Genomic DNA, 21,440 nt, shown 5'->3' with positions numbered 1-21,440 from the left:
GAAAAAAACTAACCTGAACCTAATCTTAACCCTAGTTCCTTCAATTAACGACCAAGAAGAAGAAGAAAAAGAAGAAGAAGAAGAAGAAGAAGAAGAAGAAGAAGAAGAAACCCTAATTCTATCGGTCTCCCCCAACTTTACGCTACAAACCGTAACCCTGAGATGGGGATGGAAGGAAAGGAGCGAGCGCGGGAGCGCCAGAGGCTGCTGGATCAGGGTCTCTTCTTCGCCTATGAACGACCGGAGGAGGCCGACGAGGATGACGATCTCGACCAGCGGATGCAGATCCAGGGTGAGCTGGGCGCCCTCCTGCAGGAGCTCGCCCGCCTCCAGTACCGCATGGCGTCCCTCCTCGAGAAGATCGGATCCCTCCCACTCGATATCATCCGCAGCATGCGTGAGGAGGTCGTTCAGGTCACCGACCATCTCCGCAATCTCAACCGATTCCATGATCCATGAGCCCGTCAGGGCCTTCGAGTGGGCGCCTTTGATTATCCAATTTGGCCTCGCCATTGCTTCGTTCCTGGTATCTCTTTCCTTCCCTCTATTTCTCTTTCGATCTGTAAAATAAAGAATGCTTGTACATCTTGTCTGTATTTCTTTTCGTTTTGATAATTTTGTTTTCCTCCGGTGAATTCTCCCTATCTACAACTCCCCTCTTTTATTGTTGTTATTATTTTTTTTTTTGGGGTTTCCCTTTCCTTTCTTCTGTGTTATTGTCCGATGGATCTGGAAACATTATAAGGTTGATCATATTTGATTATCTCGTCATGATTGTGTATTGGTTCGATGTATGTTTGGTTGGAACCATTCGAAAGGATATGCAACTCCTGATTGATTGAATGCTTGGAGCGACCATCTCAATTTTGATAATAAAAATCAATGGTTTTGAACAACCATTGCTCTTATCCTTGCTATTTAAAATTTCGTGTTCGTTTCATGCTGGAAACCATGTTAAAGGATGCATATTTGTCTGATCTTTTTTTTAGTCCTTGCTGGTTATTTGGTTGCAATCGTTTATGATGACTTGCGCATGATCTGTAACAGTGACAGCTGTGTTATCACTGCTTACTTTATGCAGTCTTTGCAGTTGAGTACAAGTCTTCGGGCGTATATGATTCTCCATGTGAGGATGCTGCGCTGATCTAGTTAGAAAAAATGTGTTTTATACAGGGTCTTGTGTGCAAGGTGCAAATTGTTATTTTGCTGTGATACACATGTATTCTTGGGTGTAGACGATTGTGAACATCCCTTTTGGCTGAACTTGGGATGTGCAGGTCCTCCTTTGTCATGTACCATATCTCACTATTTGCATTAGATGCCACCCTTAATTTTGGCTAGTTTGCACCATTTACAATCCAATATTGTGGGATTGGTTGGCCTTCTTTACACTTAGAAAACCCTGCAGCATCAAACTGAAGATGCTAAGTTACCACACATCCTAGGCACTTACAGGTGCCATAGGCTTCAGCGTTGTTAATGGTGTGGCTGCCTCAAGTCATGAAGCATGCACCTCAGGGCAGGGTGCCGGTGCACGCACCATACTTTGTGGCAACCTGTAGAGTTGTAAAGTGGAGCAAGGGTGCGTTGCAGGTTTGAGGTGCACTGCCTCACCATGAGGCTGCGTCTCTATACCTGAGATTTATTCCTCATATGATGAAAGTCTACGGGGTCAAATCCTCTATTGGACCAAATTTTACCAAAAACAAAATTAAAAACCCTATGTTGAACCACGGTTGCCCGACTAAGAAGCGGATGTGGAAAACGATACAGGAAGCGAAAACGAGAAGCGACCCATATTAAAATGTATAGGAAGCGGGAAGCGATGAATAAAAAAAGCAATATAAGAATTGAATAGGAATCAAAATGGAACACAAATAAAAACTAAAATAAAAGTGATTATTCTTAGATTTCATGATTTTTAGTATAAAAATAAATTTTTTAACAAAATCTAAAAATGATGACCGCTAATTTAGAGAAAACACATGGAAGTGAGTGAGAAGCGTGGGAGAAAACACATAAAAAACATGAAAAGTAGAGTGATAGGACATATAAGAAGAATACATGAAGCGTGTAAAAAACATAGGATAAGTGTAGGAGAATCGAGATTCTCATCAAGTTTTGGAAGCGAGGAGTATCGAGCTTACAAAAAGAGTTTTCGGAAAGCGAACTTCTCACCTATCTAAGAAGCTTCTGGTAACTCTGTGTTGAACCCTCAAAGGTTGATGATCCTTTTACTGCTTCCCACCCTGTATTTCATTCTGAGCCTTTTTGATAATTCTAGTGATATGCATCTCTCTCTCTCTAATTAGAAAATGTATTAAAACACTAGGATGATGTTTTGGTTGTTCATTTGGTCTGCTTGTGCAAGTATTGGGCAATTGTCTGTTGATTGCTGAAGAATGCAGGTGGTGTTACCTTTGTCAATGTATTTTTAAAAGGTTATTTTGATGAAAAATACTTATAAAAGTTGATCACCAAATTTTAAAAATCCAACTCTCACAATTAGTGAGAATCATGATCGAATTCGAGGAACGGATTGATAAAACTTCGTATTTCACTCAAAGCGAATTTATTTATTGCCTTAAAAAGGAAAATTAAACTAATTAAGAGTACTTACAAAATGAGAATTAAAGGATTATTACAAACCCCAAATAATGCTGGAATTGAAATTAATTACAATGCTTAAATGTGGCAAAAAATGTCCTAATTAACTAGGAATTGAAAATGCTAAAGAAAAACTAAAAAATGAAGCTTCTTCACTTCAACTTCAAATCCACTTCATTTTCTATCATGTGGAATTAGCAAATGTTGTCACTTCCTGCAAAAACTATACAAAAACACACGAAATGCAAAATATACACTAATTTGAACTTGTACTTGAAATTATAATTTTGTCATTAGCTATTATAGAATTTTCTGTCAGAATAGGTTTCTGTAATTCGATAAAATTATATAGCAATTGGATTCCAATCTTTCTCAAATTTTTTGAATATGTTCTCAAAACATGAATGAAGAGAATCCAATTTACAAAATTGAAAAATTCAAAGTAGAACTTGATTTATTAACAAATGAACAACTTCAAAATTGTGGAAATTGCTATCAAAACTTTTGACAGCTTTTGGAATTTAATAGATTTAATCTAGCAAAACAGAATGAAAATGAATGAAAATTTCACAACAAAAAATAGATTCATTCATGAATCCAATCCATTTTATGGATTCGGATTTGGATTATGGAAACTTCAGATATGACAAAAACAAAAACTAAAAAAAATGTAGGAAATAAAAGTTGCAGAAAACAGAGATGCTGGAATATACGGCCAGAAAAAGCTCAGAACGGCCTGTCAATCGGACTTCGATCGTGATAAATTTTGCAGAGAGTAACTAGACTCAAACACGAATCAGATCCAATTTACGGATTGTAATTTGGATCCCAAAATCTCCATTTATGACAAAAACAAAAAGCTATAAAAAATAATAAAAAACGAAATTCCAAAATTCTAGAATTTCACACTTTGATCTATTGCATTAGATCAAAGAATGAACACTTCTAAATTCGTGAAATCAGATATAATTACTTAACTAATCTAATTCTAAAAGATCAATAAAGAAACAAGAATTGAATTGCAAGAATGAAAATCTAAACTATGAGATGGATTGATCTAATACTCTAATTGAATTGAGATCAATCAAGCATATATCTCCATCTTATTTTTGGATTTTCTTAAGAACAAAAAGGAAAACTCAGATTAGATTTAGATCCATTGCTTGGATCTAATCTAATCTGATCTAATTGCAATTAAGAAACAAAAATAAAACTAAAATTAAAACGAAAAACAACTAAACTACTTCAAATAGGCCGATCGATCTAACAAATTGAGCAAGATGCTATTCAAGTAGATCGATTGGTCTTCTTTGAATGAAAATTGCTCTAAATGAAAAAATACAGCAAATAAAGGAAATACAAAATTTAAAAATGCAGAAAGATCAAATTAGAACAAAGAAAGAAAAACAACTAAAATTACAATTAATTCACAAAGAAAGGGGTAAAGAGAACTCACCAAATTGTAGATCTAGTGAATTTGATTGATCTTCAACCAAAGAGATGTATAACTCCACTCCGTATTGGGCTCCAAGCATGCTTCTATTGCTGAATTAGAAGGAAGAGAGGGAAAATAAAAAGAAAAAGAAGAATAAAAGAGGAGAGAGAAAGAAGGGGAAAAGAAGAGCAACAAAGGGGATTTACTTGGAATTTAAAGAAGAGATAAAGAGGAAGAAGTGAGGTTGGCGTGAAATGGGCTGAAGATCCTTTCATGCCAACCCTAACGTGGGTATTTATAATGGTTTTAAAAATAATTACAATTAAGTCTTAATTTTTACAAAATTCCAAAAAGAAGTTTAAAAACAAAATAATTGCTATGCGCCATTTTCAAAATAGATTTTTCTAAACTTTGAAATGAATTTGGTTAAAAATGTTTTCTAAACACATTAGAATTGTATCCAAGATTCAATTAATGTGTTCTGGACTGGATCTAGGTTCGAATTGCCATGAAATTCGCTCCAGAACCGTAAAACGGTTGTAATTTTCATGTTTTAACTTCGAATTACACGAAATTTGAACCCTGACTTATTTGTTCATAAAACATCATAAGCTTGAAATGTAAACCAATAAAATATACTTAAATGCATGATTTTATATATCAAGAATGAATGCATCATAAGCAGGTTTGGTAATGCATTGGATATCATGACTTCTTTTGGAAATGCCTGGAAATGTGAGTTTTTCAGCGTCTTCAAAGTGCTTGTGAAATTCTTGAGAGGAATTTCTTCATTTAGGTGGATGGTCATTTGTGTGGATAGTCATTTGGGTGGATATGATGCATACTTCTACGATCAGAGGGGCATCTATAATGAGCATCATGCCACCTGGTACGATTGGTATGTAAGGTTAGGTTGTTTGACTAGCAGAGTAAAACACAAAAATACTGATTTTGATCAGGCATACTATATGTAACTATTAGCAATAAATAGTAAGGCCATTGCATTTTGTGGCTTTTGCAATGCATGGACAAAGAAGAATGACCTTGATGTATTTCACGCAATGGGAAGACCAGGGATTTAGTTGGTTGATCACTGTCACTGGAATTTTATCTGCTTGTAGATGTTGGGTTAGTTGATGAAAGCGGCTTGATCACAATCATAAACACTAAATCATATCTTGCTATATTAGCCCATCTTTATTCCTGACTTTTATCTCTTATTCTCTTCATCATTCTTTTTTTCCCTTTTTCTTAATCAAGAATGGAGCTTTGGTTTTGCAAGATTAGTGGTGAAGGTGTACGTGCTTAGCATTGATTTTCTTCATTATCTGGTGACGTTTTTAATGGACAAGCATGCTGGTACTGTTTACTATGCAGTGGGTTAATAAAACGGAAAAATGAAATAGGGTAGGTGTATGTTTTTTTGGTTAAATCGACTACGAAGTCAATGTGATGGGCTACGTTGTGGATGTGATGTGCCTCCAACACAGTATTGTTGTATGTTTTTCTTTTTTTCGTTTGGGATTGTCAAGCTGGGGAGTATTGTAAACTTGTACGTTCGCAAGGATGTGTATGGTGCATTTTTAGTGTTTGTGCATAGTTTTTACCATCACTTTGCTATCTTTTTCCCCTTTGTACCATTTTTATGCAATCTTTATTTTCTTAAGGTTAATTCTGCACATATTGGTCATGGATTTGAACGGGGATTGATTCGATTGAAGTCGTCAAGTAAGAATTCTAGATTCCCTTTCTTTGCATAACGCTTCATCAAATGCATAATTATTACGTTTTAGTGATGCATGTACATTATTGTTGAATAATATTCTGCATGCATAGCATTTTTAATCGTTTCTATATTAATTTAACTATTTTGGTAATATTTAAGTATTTATTTGTGAGACTTGCCCTTGACAGTTGGGGCTGACCGTTTGGAATCTCATGGAGGTTGTCCACCAGTTTGCTTATAAGGTGAAAAAATGATAGGGCATTGATCAGATTTCTCAAACATTGTGAAGGGCTTTGGCCTTCATTGATGCGTTCATGAAGCTTGAGAAATCACAGATGTCATGATCGGAGGGAGGAACACGTTCCGATGATTGGAGGCGGTGAGTTCAACCAAAGAGAGATCTTCAATCCTGATGATTGTACTCTCGAAAAACAAAAAAGATGAGAAAAAGGAAGGGTGATCTCAAAGAGGGAATTTTTTCAAAAACGTTCAAGATGCTCCATTTTGAGGCTAAGTCCCTAATATGTAGTATTGAGGCAGATCAAATTTAGTATGAATCCAATCTAATACAAATAGTTTCAAACTAAAGCAAATACAGATCGTTTCAACATGAATCCGATCTCGCACAAACCAAACCAAAGCAAATAAGTTCAAAACGCAACCAAATACCCCATCCAAGTACACAAGGACCCAAACACGAATATGTGGATCTAATCGATCTAAAAGGGAAGGAATGAGATTTGAGTCGATCCGTAACAATTTCTCGTCCCTAAAAAACTGCCTTGTCCTTAAGGAGTGAAGTTTGAGAAACACTCCCATAATTCATCCTCAACCTCCCAGTCGCCTCGTCTACTCTACTACTTGTCTACTGGATCATTACTTGCATCATGCGTTGCCTGTCATCTCCTCTCAAGTGCATGCAATAGTTGGACTTTATTGCTCCCCTTTAAACCGGGCCCATAGCTTGGCTTCGAGTTTGGTCCACTTTTGTTTCTTTCACTTTCACTTGACTTCTAAGAACTATGAAGGACACACAATTTTTGATGGTTGCAGATCTATCGAACACTGATTAAGAGAAGCTGACAATGGAATGATGCATGATCCAAACAAAGAGAGTGATTGATGCAAAATATCTCCCTTGTAATATATGATCCAAAGTAAAAAGGTGCAGTTGTAAATGCTTTTAAATCTAATTAGGTTTAAGTGGATCCAAATAGTCTATAATTGTGTCTAAGTTTTATTGGGTGTTATAGTAGGACCTGAATCAAATGAGAAGGATCCACACGGTCTCACATTAACCGGTTTGGCTTTTGTCTCTATCAGTATCGCGTGGGCGTGGCTCCTTGCGGGTAGCAGTCCCTGTGGCTCATTGAACATTGATTTGTACTCAGTCAAGACCTGCTCCAACTGTGGGTACATCTCTGTCTGGCCTTCTACTTTCATACCATTGGCCACCATCAAATATAATGGCATATCTTCCTGCCTGAGGACTCGGGTCATCTAGCGTTTCTTTGTCTCGGCGGGAGGTACTTAGAGTGTTGTGGCTAGAGTGATCATGTAACACTGCAAAATCTTAACCCAATAATATGTGCCAATTTCTTTTTGTAATATAGTAAATGATGCAAAAGCCTTATCTATGATATTGCTCTAATCGAACTAAGCACTTGAGGGTCAGCTTGCCCGCAAGCGCTAACATTTAATAGCCTAATAGAAAAAAGTTTGAGAGAAAGACAATCAAGGACAAAAACTTATCTATGACATTACTCTAACTGGACTAAACTCTAAAGGGTCAGCTTGTGCGCAACTACTAGCATTTAATAGCTCAATATAGCAAAGTTCGACGAAGAAGCAACCAAAACCAAACTTTTTTTCACAACGAAAACTCTTTTTTTGGATTTTGGTTAAAAATCTTGACCGGACTACAAATACTTGAACACAACCTAAGACTGTATTCAAATCTCGTTTTGGACTTAGGTCTTAGTGTAACTCATAATTCGGTTCTAACTAAAGACTAAATTTGACAAGTCACACCATCCATAATTTATAATTAAAACCATTCATAGAGCAAGTATTAAACTAATTTCTAAGACAAATCCAGGAATGCTAAAAAGATTGGTTTGTGGCATCATTGTTGCTTCAAGTACAACCACTCATCGTTTGAATGATTGATATATAAAGGGTCAAACTCATTGAATATGGTAGGTACATTAACATGATATTTGCAAAACTAAGCATACATGAAAACCCTTATTCATCCAAGACATGCATTTCATCATAAGCTTAAAGCATCAAATTGCCAAATAACACACAACCACGATATACAATTATCAATTGCATACTTTTATTTAAAATATAAACATGCTACAATAGTTTTAATCAAAAACCATCCATAATCTCACAAATGACTTTTTTAGCAATTTTACATGTAAATGTCCATAATTGGATTTTTGCATTATTAAGACATGTTTTCATTACATGTTTAATATAACATAAAATTACTTAAGTGTAAGGTCTTTATTTCTCTTATTTACACACTCTAATGGGTACTCGTGGAACAAACATTGAGACAGAGGAGACCACATCGGGCATTTATTATGTTATGTGTTTTATTTTTCTTGTCACTGGTTGAATCAATAATCCAAAGCAGGTAGTCTATGATTGAGAAAACCCCACAGAAGCAACATCAATTAAGATGTATCTTCTACTACTGTATCAGTTACCTACCACCTAGGACACATTGGTTGTCTGACTTCCTACCACCCGAAGACTAGAGACTAAGTGAGATGCATTGCTCTCACAAAAACATTAACAACGTGGTCATACAGATGTTATACTACTCACCTTCTCCAAGGTAAGTCGTATTTTGAATGGGTTATTAGGTCAACTTTATTAAAGGGCCTATTATGTTTCATCATATGTGCTTCATATCATTAGACATTTAAGGACTCAATAGCCCAAGTACCCCTCTAGGATGACTTTTTACATTGCCATTCGTGGCATGAATATCATACTATCTATTTAGGGTAGTTATGCATTTTATTAGCTCAAACATGTTTATAACTCATTCAGTATGCTCCTGTGCCTTTAAACTGGTCGAATATCTTGCTTATGAAGGTGATATCTAACAAATTATGTGTGTATCTATTTTTTATAACTGGGTGCACTTTCAACACCCAGTGAGTTCTCGTCAACCCCTTGCTTATACATAAGCGATCTCGTGTACGCGCATACTTTTTTTATGCCTTGCAATACAATATAATCACATGTCACACATACATATATGCAATATGACACCACATTAGTTCGTTGAATCATAAGCTTGTTCACTTGCATCAACAAGTGCATGCATGCATTTCATGTCTTATAGCATTACATAACATATAATATCATGTTGCAAATCAACATTATGCTACATCTTAACATAGCTTAACATCATGATCATATTTTAATATTATAACATATATAACATTATGCTTAACATCCATTCATTATAGGCATAATATTCAAGCAGATTTTTTTATGTTTATAATCATAGCACCACCTCATGCTTATAGTATGATTTTTTGGTGCTCATAAACATAGCATAACAACCTTTACATAATTTAATTTTCTGTGCTCATAAACATATCACATGCATATTCATCAAATCTCACATGACACTTATCACATATATTAAACCTGATTTTTTGTGCACGACACGAAATACATGTATCAAATCTAATTTTCTGTGCATATTATCATGATACAAAACACATACTTTCAATCTGATTTTGTATGCTCATACACAACACTAACATATGCATTTAATTTGATTTTCTATGCTCATAACTATGGCACAAAATATTTACCTTCAATTTGATTTTTTTTCTCATAATCATAACACAAAACACAATCATCAAAATCTGATTTTTTGTCTACATAAGCATGACACAAATCACATACATAAAATCTGATTTTCTGTGCATATAAGAATGCCACAAATCACATACATCACATCTGATTTTATGTATACATAAGAATGACACAATACATATCTATATAAACTTAATTTTTGTGCTCATAAACACAACACAAGCATATTCATCTAATCTGAAATTTCTGTGCATATGAACAAAATATCAAACCTTAAATTTTTATACATATAAGCACCATATCAAATATAAAATTTCTATGCACACATACATACTATCAAATATGAAATTTTTGTCCACAAATGCAAACTATCAAATATGAAATTTCTTTACATATACATTCTATCAAATATGAATTTTCTGGGCACACATGCACACTATCAAATTCAAAATTTATATGTAGTACATTAGCAAATATGATTTTGTTTTGCTCATATGCATCATATTAAATATGATTTTTTTTTGCATATGTGCACTCCATTAAAATCGATTTTATGTACACATAAGCACACCATTAAAATATATTTTTATGTGCATATAAATAATTCATAAAATTATATTTTATGTGCACACAAACTTATGCCTAAACACTTTATGTGAAAAAAAAATCTCATGTCACACCAACATAAATTTTAGATTTGCATAAAATAATTCATATACAATTATAAATTTAGATTTACAACAAAACCCAAATCTAAACCATGCATTTAAATTGCAAATTTGAGACAAACCTAAATCAAACAATAATATAATTTTATATTTGCATATAAAATGACTCTAATACATGTATAAATTCAGATTTGTATAAAAATATGATTCTAACGCATACACATAGAAACATAATTCTATGATATGTATAAATACAAATTTGCATAAAAATATGATTCTAATACATGTATCAATTCAGATTTATATAGAAACATGATTTTAATATATGTTTCAATTCAGATTTATATAGAAACATGATTCTAACACTTGTTTCAATTCTGATTTTACATAAAAACATGATTCTAATACATGCTTCAGTTCAGATTTACATAGAAACATGATTCTATCATATGAATAAATTTAGATTTACATAAAAACATGATTCTAATATATGAATAAATTTAGATTTATAGAATATCATTCTAACATGCATTTAAAAGTTTAGATTTATATAAAATTTAATTTTAACATACATATAGAATCCAAATTTGGGAAAAACCCCAAATCTAATACATAAATGAATTCTAATTCACATATAACATTATTTTAATATGCATTTAAAATTTAGATTTACATAAAATCTAATTTTAACATGTATATAGAATTCAGATTTGAGGAAAACCCCAAATCTATTACATGAATAAATTTTAATTAACATAGAACATTATTCTAACATACATTTAAAATTCAGAATTACATAAAACCTAATTCTAATATGTATATAGAATTCAGATTGGGGGAAAACTCTAAATCCAACACATGAATAAATTTTAATTCACATAGAACATCATTCTAACATTCCTTTAAAAACTGAGTTTTACATAAACCTCAGTCCTTGCGCGAGTTTCATATTATGAGTGAACTTCATTACTAGATCCTCTTTCGTCGTGTAGACATTTGGGCAATATCGTTTCAGGCCTTGACATTTGGTGATGTAGTCGACCAACGTCGTCCCTCGTTGTTGCATGTTTAGAAACTCCTGCATCTTCTTGCTCCTCTCATGCTTCAGGAAGTTGGCCACATAAAACACTTCTATGAACTGCTCTCAGATAATAGGTCTAGTCTGGAACTTAACCTCATGGACAATCGCCTACCATTTCTCTGCATGCTTCTTCAATCGGTATGTCCGAAAATTGACTTTATGGTTATCTTGGACTTCGAACACATGAAAGATTCTCTTGATTTTATGAATCTAGTTCTCTGCCACCTTTAGGTCAGTCTTCCCTGTGAACGCAGGTGGACCCATGTCCATAAACTTCTTATAGGTGATCCCACCACCTACAATCTGTCGGTCTTGGGCAACCTATTGCAGGTTGTCCCCCTGTGCCTTTCATTGTCACTGCCTGCCGAGTCATAACACTTGCCAAGTTGTTTAACGTGTCCATGATGCCGTTGCAACAATTTTTCCATGCTATCTAACCGAACAAGAAATTAGTGTAAGTTTTAGACCCTATGGTCTAGTCTTTGTATGATGTTCCTAGAATTTTTTTTAGGTTCTCGATTTCACACATAGTTTTCATAACAACTCACAATATACAAGTGAAACACTATCACTACAAGCATATCCAAATTCATACACTTATGCAGGACATACTTGCGATACCGAATGTTGGACATGCCATGAACCAAAATTTATATCTTGCTCTTATACCAATACTGTAATGTCCTAAAATTTTAACCTGAAAATACATGCTATTTTTTTAATGTAGTAAATGATGCAACACCTTATCTATGACATTGCTCTGACCGAATTAAGCTCTACAGGGTTCGCTTGTGCACAAGCATTAGCGTTTAATAACCCAATAGAAATAAGTTCGAAAGAGAGACAACCAAAGACAAGAACCTGTCTATAACTTTGCTCTAACCAGACTAAGCTCTATAGGGTCAGCTTGTATGCAAGAGCTAGCATTTAATACCTTAATATAACAAAATTCGAGGAAGAGGCAACCAAAGACAAACTCTTTTTCACAGCGAAAACTCTTATTTTGAATTTTGGTTAAAAATCTTGGGCAAGTTATAAATACTTCAACACAACCTAAGACTTAATCCAAATCCCATTTTGGACTTAGGTATCAATCTAACTCATAATTTGGTTCTAACTAAAGACTCTGAAGCTTCACGTTACACCATCCATAATTCATAATTCAAACCATTCATGGATCAAGTATAACTGTCTAGTTCCAAAATAAAGTTGACAGTACTAATGACCTCAAAGCACTCAAGTCTTAAAGTCTTAAACTAATTTTTAAGACAAGTCTAGAAATGCTAAAAGGATTAGTACGTGACACTTCCGTTGCATCCCAACATAGCTTTCAATACATTTACTCATCACCTAAATGATTGATATATAAGGGGTCAGACTTATCGAGTCTGGTAATTACATATTAACACAACATGTTGTATAGAACTAAGCATACATGAAAACCCTCATTCATTAATATCATATGCATTTCATCATGATAAACATAATGCATCAAATTGTCAAATAACACACAGTCGTGATATACAATTATCAATTGCATGCTTTCAACATCCAAGTTTAATATATGACATGATAGACTAGTTTTAACCAAATCTCATCCATAATCTCACAAATAACTTTCTCAACAATTTCATATTCATTCAATGTTATGCAACACCATTCAAAATATATAAATGTCTACACTTGGGTTTTTGCATTATTAGGACATGTTTTCATTACATGTTTAATAGAACATAAAATTGCTCAAGTGTAAGATCTTTGTTTTTCTTGCTTACGCATTTCAATGGATACTCGTGGAATAAACATCGAGCCAGAGAAGACCACGTCAGGTGTTTATTATGTTATATATTTTATTTTTTCCATCTGACTGACTGAATTGATAAACCAAAGCGAGCGATCTGTGACCAAGAGAAAACCCTACAGAGGGGACAACAATTAAGATGCATTATATGCCATTGCAGCAGTCGTGAGACCTACCACCTAGGACACATTGGTAGTCTGACCTTCTACTACCTAAGAATTAGAGACTAGGTGAGACGCCTTGTTCTCACAAAATATTAACAGCGTGGTCGCACAAGGGTTGTACCACTTACCCTCTCTAAGGTAAGCCATATTCTGAATGGGTTATTGGGTCTACTTTATTAAAGGGTCTATTATGTTTCACCATATGTGCCTCATATCATTAGGCATTTCAAGACTCAATAGTCCAAGTACCCCTCCAGGGTGACTTTTCACATTGTCATTCATGACATGATCATCATAATACCTATTTAGGGTAGTTAGACATTTTATTAACTCAAACATGTTAATAACCCATTCAGTATGCTTCAGTGCCTTTAAACCAATCGAGCATCTTGCTTGTGCATGTGATATCCAATAAATTATGTGTGCTTATATTTTTTATAACTTGATACACTTTCAAAACCCTATGGGTTTTCATTAACCCATTTGGTTATACATGAGCGATCTTATGTACAAGCATATTTTTCATGCCTTACAATACAATATAATCACATGTCACACATACATATATGCAATATGACACCACATTGGTTCATTGAACCATAAAGTCGTTCATATGAATCAACAAGTGTATTCATGCATTTCATGTCTTATAACACTACATAACATTTAATATCATGTTGCAAATCAACATTATGTTGCATCTCAACATATCATGCTGCATGTAAACATTATGCTTAACATCATGGTCACATTTCAATATTATGACAACATATATAACATTATGCTTAACATCCATTCATCATAGGCATGATATTCAAGCGGATTTTCTATGTGTATAATCATAGTACCACCACATGCTTATAGTATGATTTTTCAGTGCTCATAAACATAGCAACCATATCAAAGACATTCATATAATCTAATTTTATGTGCCCATAGACATGACAATTATCACATATATCAAACCTGATTTTTTGTGGACATAAACATGACACGAAACACATGTATTAAATCTGTTTTTCTGTGCATATTTTCTTGGCACAAAACACATACTTTCAATCTGATTTTTTGTGCATATTTTCTTGGCACAAAACACATACTTCCAATCTGATTTTCTGTGCTCATACACATAGCACTAACATATGCATTTAATCTATTTTTTTTTTATAACCATGGTACAAAACACTTACCTCAAAATTGATTTTTCTGTGCACATAATCATGATACAATACAAATCTATAGAAACTGAATTTCTATGCTCATAAACATAATACAAGCATATTAATCTAATTTGAAATTTCTATGTTATGAGTTCCACATCAAATCTGCAAATTTTGTTCACTTGAGCACTATATCAAGTCTAACTTTTTTGTGTACACATGCATTCTATCAAATCTAAAATTTTTGTGCATATATACGCATTATCAAATCTGAAATTTTTTTGCACACATGTGTTTTAGCAAATCTGAAATTTTTGTACACACATGCACATTAGCAAATCTGAAATTTCTGTGTACATATGCATCATATCAAATCTGAAGTTTATTTATATATGTGCACTATATTAAAACCGTTTTTTATGTGCACATAAGAACACCATTAAAATAGTTTTTTATGTGCATAGAAGTACTTTATAAAAATTAGATTTCATGTACACAAAAACCTATGCACAAATATTTTATGTACACATAAATCACATGTTTGACTAACATAAATTTCAAATTTACATGACACAATTTTAGCACAATTATAAATTCAGATTTGCAAGAAACCCAAATCTGAACCATACATTTAAATTTTAAATTTGAGAAAAACTCAAATAAAACAATAATATAATTTCAGATCTGCATAGAAACATGAATCTAATACATATATAAATTCAGATTTGTATAAAAATATGATTCTAATTCATGTGCATAAAAACATAATTCTAACACATGTATAAATTCATATTTAAATGAAAACATGATCTAATACATGTATCAATTCAGATTTACATAAAAACATGATTTTAACACATGTTGCAATTTAGATTTACATAAAAACATGATTTTAACACATGTTTCAATTCAAATTTACATAAAAACATGATTCTAACACATGTTTCAATTCAAATTTCACATAGAAACCTGATTCTAACAATTGTTTTAATTCAGATTTACATAGAAACTTGATTTTATCACATGAATAAATTCAAATTTAAATAGAAACATGATTTTAACGTATGAATAAATTCAGATTTATATAGAAATATGGTTCTAACACATGAATAAATTCATATTTATATATAACATAATTCTAACATACATATAGATTTTAGAGGGAAAACACCAAATTTGGCACATGAATAAATTCTAATTCACATAGAACATCATACATGCATATAAAATTCAGATTTGGGGAAAAATCCAAATCAAATATATGAATAAATTTTAACTTATATATAACATCATTTTAACATGCATTTCAAATTCAGATTTATATAAAATCTAATTCTAACATGCATATAGAATTCAGATTTATATGCTATAGAGCTCTACGACCATGCAAGGTTAGAGTATTTTCTTATCTCACAAATACGTAAAAATCAAAATCTCAAAGGATTATAGAATAAATAAATCCCCAAAAGCATTGGAAGGTAACTTCACCAAAATTGGCAATGGAGTCCTTGTAAACACTTTATCCAAATTCGTTGTTAATGAAAAATCCCCAAAAATCGTGGATGGTTTCTCCTCCATATTCATTGAAAATGGTTTTCTTCTAAAAGAGAGAGAGAGGGTTAGCAATGACTTCTTCCAAAAAAAAATGTGGGAGAGAGCTATGACTTCTTTCTCCCAAAATCGTGAAAGAGAGAGGTAGAGACATTAAGAGAGAGAGAGAGTAATGGCTATGAGAGTGATGTGATGAGATGAGATTAGGGTTAGAAATAGAGGAGATAGTTATGGTTAGAGTGAGGGTGAACTCGTGAATGAGGAGTAGAGAGTGACAGCTAAGGATAGAGGAAGGAGAGCTTCTACAAGATTCCTCTCCTTTCCTTTTTGGGTTGCCTTAATTGGTGATCCCTCATCTCCCTCCACTAACTGTACTAACATCCATTTATCATAAGCATGATATTCAAGCGAATTCTCTATGTGTATAATCATAGTACCACCACATGCTTATAGTATGATTTTTTAGTGCTCATAAACATAGCAACCATATCAAAGACATATTCATATAATCTAATTTTATGTGCCCATAGACATGACAATTATCACATATATCAAACCTGATTTTTTGTGGACATAAACATGACACGAAACACATGTATTAAATCTGTTTTTCTGTGCATATTTTCTTGGCACAAAACACATACTTTCAATCTGATTTTTTGTGCATATTTTCTTGGCACAAAACACATACTTCCAATCTGATTTTCTGTGCTCATACACATAGCACTAACATATGCATTTAATCTATTTTTTTTTATAACCATGGTACAAAACACTTACCTCAAAATTGATTTTTCTGTGCACATAATCATGATACAATACAAATCTATAGAAACTGAATTTCTATGCTCATAAACATAATACAAGCATATTAATCTAATTTGAAATTTCTATGTTATGAGTTCCACATCAAATCTGCAAATTTTGTTCACTTGAGCACTATATCAAGTCTAACTTTTTTGTGTACACATGCATTCTATCAAATCTAAAATTTTTGTGCATATATACGCACTATCAAATCTGAAAATTTTTTGCACACATGTGTTTTAGCAAATCTGAAATTTTTGTACACACATGCACATTAGCAAATCTGAAATTTCTGTGTACATATGCATCATATCAAATCTGAAGTTTATTTATATATGTGCACTATATTAAAACCGTTTTTTATGTGCACATAAGAACACCATTAAAATAGTTTTTTATGTGCATAGAAGTACTTTATAAAAATTAGATTTCATGTACACAAAAACCTATGCACAAATATTTTATGTACACATAAATCACATGTTCAACACTAACATAAATTTCAAATTTACATGACACAATTTTAGCACAATTATAAATTCAGATTTGCAAGAAACCCAAATCTGAACCAAACATTTAAATTTTAAATTTGAGAAAAACTCAAATAAAACAATAATATAATTTCAGATCTGCATAGAAACATGAATCTAATACATATATAAATTCAGATTTGTATAAAAACATGATTCTAATTCATGTGCATAATAACATAATTCTAACACATGTATAAATTCATATTTAAATGAAAACATGATCTAATACATGTATCAATTCAGATTTACATAAAAACATGATTTTAACACATGTTGCAATTTAGATTTACATAAAAACATGATTTTAACACATGTTTCAATTCAAATTTACATAAAAACATGATTCTAACACATGTTTCAATTCAAATTTCACATAGAAACCTGATTCTAACAATTGTTTTAATTCAGATTTACATAGAAACTTGATTTTATCACATGAATAAATTCAAATTTAAATAGAAACATGATTTTAACGTATGAATAAATTCAGATTTATATAGAAATATGGTTCTAACACATGAATAAATTCATATTTATATATAACATAATTCTAACATACATATAGATTTTAGAGGGAAAACACCAAATTTGGCACATGAATAAATTCTAATTCACATAGAACATCATACATGCATATAAAATTCAGATTTGGGGAAAAATCCAAATCAAATATATGAATAAATTTTAACTTATATATAACATCATTTTAACATGCATTTCAAATTCAGATTTATATAAAATCTAATTCTAACATGCATATAGAATTCAGATTTATATGCTATAGAGCTCTACGACCATGCAAGGTTAGAGTATTTTCTTATCTCACAAATACGTAAAAATCAAAATCTCAAAGGATTATAGAATAAATAAATCCCCAAAAGCATTGGAAGGTAACTTCACCAAAATTGGCAATGGAGTCCTTGTAAACACTTTATCCAAATTCGTTGTTAATGAAAAATCCCCAAAAATCGTGGATGGTTTCTCCTCCATATTCATTGAAAATGGTTTTCTTCTAAAAGAGAGAGAGAGGGTTAGCAATGACTTCTTCCAAAAAAAAATGTGGGAGAGAGCTATGACTTCTTTCTCCCAAAATCGTGAAAGAGAGAGGTAGAGACATTAAGAGAGGGAGATAGAGTAATGGCTATGAGAGTGATGTGATGAGATGAGATTAGGGTTAGAAATAGAGGAGATAGTTATGGTTAGAGTGAGGGTGAACTCATGAATGAGGAGTAGAGGGTGACAGCTAAGTATAGAGGAAGGAGAGCTTCTACAAGATTCCTCTCCTTCTTTTTGGGTTGCCTTAATTGGTGATCCCTCATCTCCCTCCACTAACTAACTGTACTAACTCCACTACCTCTCATGCGCCAACCCCCCCCCCCCCCCCCCCCCAACTTGGATCCCTTTTTTCAAGTGGGTTCATACTCAAATAGGGCAACCCACACTTGAGTCTCCACTGGGTCTAAAACCATAATAGACTTAATTAAGTACTACATGGATATTTTAAACCCAAAATAAAAATTAAATGCCATTTAAATATAATTAATAATTAAATGTTAATTTAAATGCTAATTAATAAAACTTTCAACATCATTTAAGCCATAAAATTCATTTTTATTTATTGAATAATCATGAAAAACTTGCAGGTATTACAAATCATCTCCCCTGCATGCTGGAACTCCATCTGCATGTCTTTGAAATTTCACTCTACGCTTCTTAACGATTGGAGCCACTGCATTCCCAATACCACACGTGGGCAGCACAAACAAGTTGACTGCAAAGTGGTGGCCCTACATTTGTAACGGGGCCTTTGGGTAGTGAGCATCGCACCTCAGCTTGCTCCCATCTCCTTAAGCCATGTTGAAAGGGGTCTGCGAAACGGTAACACACTTTGATGTATGGGCCTTCTTCGCACAAATATTCTCAACTTTCAATCTCACCTTGTACCAGCATAGTTTGGGACACCTATACTCCTGCAAGGGCATGATAGGAGATCTCTATAGTCTCGTTAGCCTGATCATTTGTCTCTAGCTCAGCCTCTGCACCCTCCCTCATTGTTCGAGTCGCACGAGTATAAATAAAGTAGCTTGCACTTGTGCTCCAAGTGCCATACCTCATCACAACTATAGCAGATGTCCTTCCGCCTCTCGGCCACCTGCTCGTGAAAGATAGTGCGAGTCTCCCATCACTTTTTCTGCTCGGGCCTCACAGGAGCCTTTCATGACTCTGTTGTAGTTGAGTCTTCCAGACTGGTCTGACCTATCTGTCCTACGCAGCCTTCCCTCTATCCGATTGCCTCCTTGTCCGTGTGATTGGTTGTAACCATTTGCTCATCCTTTGTAGCTTCTCCTTTGCCAAATGAGCCAACTTGAATACTTGCTGGAGGCTAACCGATCGCTCTGCCTTCATCTTGGTCTGAATCTCTCACTTCAGGTCGGCTATGAAAGTACATATTTGTGCAGTTTTTGGCCAGTTCATCACCAACAAATTGATCCTCTTGAACTATGCGTGATATTGTACTATTATCCTTGTATGCATCAACTTTGAGTTGTTCGTGTCATGGTTCACAAGGGGAATGGTCTAAAGTGCACCGTTAACACCTTCGAGAACAATCTTCAGTTTGGTGTCCCATGCGTTCTCTCAAACCATTGGTACCAGTGTATCACGTCCTCTTCCATGTGAATAGAACCCACCTATACTCTGTCCTCTTTTGGGGTATGGGCTACTCGAAAGTACTGCTGTGCACGAAACAACCAGCTTGTGGATCGAGTTGTTTCCCAAAATTTTTGGAAACTCCAACCTCATGTGATGAGTTTGGTAGGGCCCATGGTCCTGATTATACCCTGCCATCTGTGGTATAGTTTTGTCCTGGTGCGGTGCCCTCTGTAACTGGTCCATCCCTCATAGGAACTGATGATGCCTCATCAATCTTGGCATTTAGTTCCTCTGCTCTCTCATCAGCTGTCACCAGTCTTCTATTGATGGCCGTTATGGTTCGTATCTGCTATCAAATCTTTGAGGTCTGCAAACCCACTTAAGGTATGCTTGATACAAGACAATCCCTCTTTCATGTCTTCCCTAAGCTCTATTTTCCTTATGCTTGCATCATGGTCATCTCAATACACTCTCTAACTGGTGAAGGGTCGAACTTGGCAAGTCTGCTCTACTACGCTGACACTGTCTTACTGTCATCGTCGCGAAATTTTTCCCCCGTCTTCCCCTTCCTTGCGGAAGAGAGAGAGGGAAACGCTTTCGCGATTCAAACTTGACCGGATTTTGGAAATTGTTTTGAAATACTCGCCTCCGTTTTAAAAATTGCGGGAAAATCCATGGGATGGGGCTCGACCTGTCGGCACGAGGTTCGACCGTTCCTGCCGCCTTTAACAGGGGTAATCGAACCAAGGACCAAAATTATGCTTGACTTAGCGAAATTATCAAAGTTATGTCCTATCCTAAATGCACAGAGAATTCAGGCATGTGCTATGAGATTTTGGAAAATGCAACTTGGGAAAACATGATGTATGCTTGGAAAATATTTGGAGTTGAAAAGATTCTCTCAGGAAAAAGCTGAAAGTCAATTTCTCAGGAAAACTCATGTGAAAAAGGGTTTTTGAAGTCACGGGAAGGTTCATGAAGTTGTGGGAAAATCATGAATGGTTGAAAATCCTGGGAAAATGGAATTGATTCTTGAGAAAAGGGTGAACCTTTGAAAAGGGAAACACTTCTTAGGAAAACTTGGACTTTGAGAATTTTCTTACGAAAATGATGGAAAATTTATAGGGAAACTCATTGGAGAAGAAAAACTGAAACTTGGGAAATTGAAATCCTGGGAATCTTACCCTTGAAATACTTGGAAATCGATTTTGATCTTTGAGGAAGATTGGAAAACTCTTTTGAAGCTCTTAAGAAAATAACATTTTCCAGGGAAAACTATGGGGAAATTGACTTGGGAAAACCGATTTTGAAAGATTCTTAGAGTTTCTTGAGAAATCAATTTCTTGAGAATGAAATTTTCTTAAGAAAATCATAAGAAAACCAATGATTTCATGATGCAAATG

This window comes from Nuphar pumila, chromosome 9 (genome assembly GCF_984573655.1).
Source record: "Nuphar pumila chromosome 9, dmNupPumi1.hap1.1, whole genome shotgun sequence".
In the NCBI taxonomy this organism is placed as follows: domain Eukaryota; kingdom Viridiplantae; phylum Streptophyta; class Magnoliopsida; order Nymphaeales; family Nymphaeaceae; genus Nuphar; species Nuphar pumila.
The sequence above is the reverse complement of the archived record's forward strand: the minus strand, read 5'-3'. Positions refer to the sequence as shown.